The sequence below is a fragment of the Macrobrachium rosenbergii genome, chromosome 3, assembly GCF_040412425.1.
Source record: "Macrobrachium rosenbergii isolate ZJJX-2024 chromosome 3, ASM4041242v1, whole genome shotgun sequence".
In the NCBI taxonomy this organism is placed as follows: Eukaryota; Metazoa; Arthropoda; class Malacostraca; order Decapoda; family Palaemonidae; genus Macrobrachium; species Macrobrachium rosenbergii.
This window is the reverse complement of record NC_089743.1, coordinates 38,364,421-38,371,208: the sequence shown is the minus strand read 5'-3', so window position 1 is coordinate 38,371,208 and position 6,788 is coordinate 38,364,421.

Sequence of the window (6,788 nt, the reverse complement as noted above, 5' to 3'; positions counted from 1 at the left end):
GAGAGAGAGAGAGAGAGAGAGCCACACGGATGGTCTCTGAAAGCAGAATGAGGAAACTCTTTTATGATTTCAACTAGGAGCAAAACGTTTAGAACTGCAATCTTACAAAACATGACGTAATCGATCGAGACATGTGCTTTTACTCTCAAAAAGGCGTCCGTGACTCGAACAGAAAAAGGCATTGGACGCAATCAGAACAATACGTGATCAGAGCAATGTAATCTTAAACCAGACGCAATTGCCACGTGCTTCGGTGCAACAACTCGTTCATATTTCTCAAATAATTACACGTCTTTACCAGAAAACTGAATGGGACAAAGCTTTTTAACGAAATCTTAACAAGACTCAACTGTTATCTCTCGCTTGTCAACGCGTTATCTTTCGCAATGACAATCAAAGCAAAAAAAAAAAAAATAAATAATAAAGCATTCGCAGCACATACGTGTTGCTGATATACTACGTCATTATTAAAAACGTATCATTAAATCTAAAAGTACGCTGTTAAGTTACCTAAATCATTAATTCTTGTGAGATCTGACATTACAAAGACATTCATATATAACTAACACAAATATACAGAGCACACAGCTAGAACAGCAAATATATCAAAATCATAGAATGATATACAGTATATATATATATATATATATATATATATATATATATATATATATATATATATATATATATATATATATGTATATATATATATATATATATATATATATATATATATATATATATATATATATATATATATATATATATATATATATATATATATTTATTTATATATATAATATATATATATTTATTTATATATTATATAATATATATATGTATATATATATATATATTATTTATAGGTATATATATATATATATATATATATATATATATATATATATATATATATATATATATATATATATATATATATATATATATATATATATATATATATATATATATATATATATATATATATATATATATATATATATATATATATATATATATCTTTACCTTTAAATAACACCAAAAGAAGCGAGAGCTTTCCAATTTCAGGAAATGTCGAAGAAACGCAAAAAATAAACAGAGAGAGAGAGAGAGAGAGAGAGAGAGAGAGAGAGAGAGAGAGAGATGAAAAAAGATAACGAGAGCTGAAGCAAGCACTGGGATGTGGCAGACATCGAATTGCTTGCATCTTCTTGAAGAGAAACGATGAGGCGGAAATCTTCCACCGCGTCGGTTGCGCAATGAACAAAGCGTATAATATTCCCTCAGTCCCAGACGTGGTTTTATCGAAGGAGGAAGGAAGGAGTTGCAGCTTAGTGGGAAGTTTTGTTTTCTATTCATGAAAGGTTCTTGGGTAATATAAGCCAAAAATTCTCCATGACTGCTGCCTATTTTCTTCTCTCTCTCTCTCTCTCTCTCTCTCTCTCTCTCTCTCTCTCTCTCTCTCTCTCTCAGCAAGGATATTTTTCAGTTCCTTGATGCTGTTGTATAATGCATTCATTTCTGTTATTATGTAAATGTTACATGAAAGGTTCTTGGGAATGATAAACCAAAAATTCTCCATAATTAATGCACATTCCCTTCTCTCTCTCTCTCTCTCTCTCTCTCTCTCTCTCTCTCTCTCTCTCTCTCTCTCTCTCTCTCTCTCTCTCTCAGTCTAAGCAAAGAACAATTTTTTACCCTTACTGATGTTGTGATTTAATTGGCAGATTTACGTCGAGTTATCATTTAAATGATTACATTTACTGAATGTTGTTTACTTTAAGATTTTATTTTCATATATTCCATACATTATTGCTATGCCTTTATAAAATTTTCTACACATAAAAAAATAAAGATATATATATAAAAATAAAATATATATATATATATATATATATATATATATAAATATATATATATATATATATATATATATATATATATATATATATATATATATATATATATTAGACAATAGATTTTGATATCTATGCTTTCGGAATGTATTCCAGAACACAAGACTAAATCATTTATCATGCTGAGATAGGTGTATGGGAGTGAAATCTTAATTAAGCCCAAATAAATTTCTTATCCTTTTCTGAGCAAGACTCACTGAATAGTTAGTAACTATTTTCAGTTCTGTATCTAATTTTTTTCTATGTATCAATTAACACATTCTCTCCGTCTATTCCATTTTCACACATTATCTTTCCAGTTGACCTTAATCGGTTCTTTTCAATGAAGAAATATGTACGTGAAAATCCTGTGAACCCGACTGAGTAATAAACAAGCCAAACTATGAGCATGCGCAGAAATGGTTAATAAAATGAGGCAAACACTAAAAAGAAAACTTGCCATGGCATCTCTTGCAAGTCCCAAAGAAGATCCCACTTAACCAGGAAAGACAAAAGGGCCGTGTGCAAAGCTTCCCTCCTAATTGACAGTCGTCAGAGAATTCAGACAAAAAGGAAAGGATAATTCTTCCAGTAAAAAAAAAAAAAAAAAAACTAGAAAATCTTTGCTTTAAGATATGTATTTTAGTAAAACCTCTTTTTATACACATGACTAGTTTTTATCTATAGTTATTTAAAACCATATTTAAAAAGTATGAAAGATGATGGACAGATGAGACCAGAGTTGAGAAAAAGCAGGTAGTGCAAGGGAGGAAACTCGGTATAAACTAAAGACGACTTAATATGCTCATCAAAAACAGCGATCCCAGTTGGGGATTAAGCTCAGAAAAGAATGAAGAAAAATATAATATATGTATGTATATATATATATATATATATATATATATATATATATATATATATATATATATATATATATATGTGTGTGTGTGTGTGTGTGTGTGTGTATGTGTGTGCGTGTTTGTGTGTGTATGTGTGTGTCGAAATTATATAATATATATATATATATATATATATATATATATATATATATATATATATATATATATATATATATATATATATATATACTATAAATATATATATGTATATATACAATTCTATGTATAACAATGTATAGAAAATATTCCGCTCATTAAATGCTACTACTATAATCTAATGCAATGTGGCCAGGATTTACCTGCACGGTCAGGTTCATCATCTTTAGTGAACACCTAGCGATGTGCTGCCTTCATCTTCTGAGAAACCTCCTGCTGAAATGATTCATTTCACGCAAAAGTTCAATTCTTTGATCAACAAGCTTTGGGTCCTGAGAATTCCGGCAGTCACTGCTCTCTGGTTCGCTTTTTAATCTTGGTTTACAGGATTGCTGCAGATCCTCAATTCATCATCTTTAGTCAACACGCTGATTTTACCCCCCATCTACTCACCACTGTCCTTTTGCTGAAAACCATTCTCACGGAAAAAAGCAGTTCCAATTTGATCTGTGAGCTTTGGGAATTGAATTATCTCCATTACACTCTCTGGAGTCATTTCAAATTTTCTTTAGTAGTATTGCTGCAGATTCAATTTTTCTCCCGTTCTTATAAGACATAATGAACTTGATTTTACCTCCTCTCTCTCTCTCTCACCACTCTCAGCTTTCAAAACCTCTCTCTCACACACTCACACACACACACACACATTTGGAACTTTTGAAGATCCACACACATATTATATTTGAAAATAAAATGCACATACCCTTTTAAGGGATAGTTATCATCGCCAGATGACTCACAATCAATCCTGTTAAGAAAATTGGTAAATGAAAAAAAGTATCTATTACCACTGCCATATGGAAAACATTTTAATTATTAGTGAGGAAAAAATTTACAAAAAAAACAAGAAAAAAATCAACGAATACAAAGCAAATACGAAATTTCTCTTGACAAGGCGAAGCCTAAAAACTTAGGTCAGAGACTGCCACTCAGACTGCAGAGGGGAAGGTTAGGGCCGATGTGTTGATTGTGAAAAGAAGACCGCAGGAAAAATGGGATACGTCAGTGAACGGGTTTCTTCTTCATAGCCAACAACACAACCTTATCCTCGACAAAGGTGTCTAACATAACTATAAAAAAAAAAGTAAAACCTGATATAATATATGGATTTTGCAATGAAGGAAAATTATCATGGCTTAAATTTTGACGAGAGCTGTAGTTGTAAAATGATAATTAGTGGATCTGCGTATGTGTTGGAAACCTCCTTACACTCGAAAGGATGTCTAAATTATCTGCAAAAAAGGAATATAATAAAACCTAATATATTGCATTTGCGCTCAAGGAAAATGATGTTGCTTTAAATATTAACGAGAGCTATATTTATAAAATTCTTATTAAGGGATATGCATATAAGTATCTGATTATTTTTTATAGAAACAGTGACAAGAAAAGATATGAATGTGATAGAGGGTGCAGCTGAAGGTTAATGAAAAGAAAAACTTGGCTTTCACTGGAGCGTGGGGTTACTGTTATTTGCAGATGATGTATGATGCATAAGGAAGTAGTGAAAACAATTATAAAAGCCACCTGAAAGTGTCTCAGTTTGTTTAAGCAAGAAGAAGTCTTGGGGATTAAAGAGAATCTAGGAGGATTAAGCAAATGATGTAAGTAAAAACTGTTGAAGAATAAAACCACACACCTTCAACATCACCAGGAAAGACTTGTCGGAATAAGTCTCAGGCGTACTAAAAGGAAAGGCAAGGATTTAAGAAATAAGAAAAGAGGTTTGCCAAAAAAGAAGGAATAGTAAGAAAAATATAGAAGCTCTCAAGTGATAAAAGAATCCTTTAAAGCCAATACGAAATAGGGGTATGCAAGATTCCAACAAAGGAAAAAATGATAAGAAAAATATAAAGAATAAGAAATTGTAAAAACACCAGGAAAAACAAGAATTTTTTAAAAAGGATTTCAAAAATATATCAGGATGAAATTCACTTTTTTTGCTGGTGAAGATTAAAAGTTTTTTTTTTTTATTCACAAAGGTAATACCTGTGGTTTTACATCCTTTCAAAATTCCTTCTTAAGTCCCTTGAAGATCATGACATTTATTTGCCTCGTAAATTATGTGGAGGATTATTAGAGTGTTCTTGTATTATTCTCCTTTCTCTCTCTCTCTCTCTCTCTCTCTCTCTCTCTCTCTCTCTCTCTCTCTCTCTCTCTCTCTCTCTCTCTCTCTTTCTTTATACATAGATACACCCATGGAAATATCTATGAGTCTAAAAGCTGAGGGCATGCAAAAATTAACGTAGTATTTTTAGAAGCTTCACATGCAGCAGTTTTTTCTAAAAAAATTGTGAAAATCCTTTCCTGGCATATTACAGGTAAATTAGATAATGCCAGGTGGGCAAAATCTAGTGCACAACATATCACTAAAAATGTTTAGGTGGGAAATGCTGTCGAGTAAAATGTTAGTTTTGCATTTAAATTTCAGTAATGCTGAATATAGGGTGAAATATGTTTATGTTTATCTTTAAACTGCATTAAATAATTGTCTCGTTGTGAAACAGAGAATACAATTATTCTGCTCCATTCAGCAAAGTAACTATGGTAGTAAACTGAATTATAGCAAATAATGTCAATAGAGATTTATTTCATTTTTTATGAATTGATTTCAGCAGTAATTTTGTTTTTTAATTAATGTCTTTGCAATTTCCAGATATGTGCAAGAAGGAAAAGTAAGTTTCAGATGTTTACAAAGATAAAAAGGTTACGGAGATATAAGAGAACTGGGAAAGAGAATATCAAGATAAAAAAGGGAATGTCATTAATTTTAATTAATGAATTTGAAGCCAGGACACTTACTCGTCATTAGTGTATGTCATCTTTTTACTTGGTAATTCCTGTCAAAATATTTAAGAAGACGAATAAAGGGATGCAATTTAGAAAAGGTCTGGATGGTGCAATAAAGAAATAAGCAACTTTGGACTCTCACAGAAAGATGGATCAGGAAAGTTCAAATGCTCTTATAAGAAGGGCTTTGGAAATTTGCATGAAAAGAAATGAATGGGAATTCTTGAAATGTAATATAAATGTATAAATAGGTAAAAAGTTATAATGTATAAATGGAAAGGTTTTTAAATTTATATTGTATCAGTATATTACACCCAAAAAACACAAAATATATTTATATAGGATTCGTTAAAATCTGTTTCCCGTCTGTTTGCCCAAAGCACTGAAATGGGTATCTGATATTTAGGTGACTGTCGTGGGGAGGGCTAAAGACAGGGACACAAGGTAAAAATTTAGGAAGATAAGGTTAGAATGTGTGAAAGGATAGCTGAACCAACTTACCTTTATGAAAGTAAAGTCTGAGTCTGTGTTGTGCAATGCATTATTGCCCTAAAGAAATTCTCATTTTATTTTATAATTTACTTCCATTTTAATACATTTTGCATAAAAAAGTTAATCGATCATTTGGAAACATAAAGAAGAATGCAAGAATGCTGTAAGAAAAACTCGCCAATTAAAACGATTGCCTAAGCTTTAAAAATGATTGTAAGAAAATATATTTATACAATAACAATATTTCATTGTTCAAAATAATTAATGCCAGAATGTAAGGAAATTGCCCCATTAATAGCATATTATCGGAAAATATTTCAAAGACGAAACTAATGTGAATTTCACTCCTGACAGTTTAACATAGCAAGACTGTTGTTGTTTTGATTAACAGTTTATTATAAAATGCCAAATTATGCAAAATAACTCGTTGCTTTGTTCCTACATCCTGAGCTTACGAGAAAGGAAAATAAAATTTCTCAAATTCCAATATTACATTTCGGCGCGAAGTGTTGGCCCCCCAAATATATATTACCTCTTAAAGTGGGGAATGTATTCC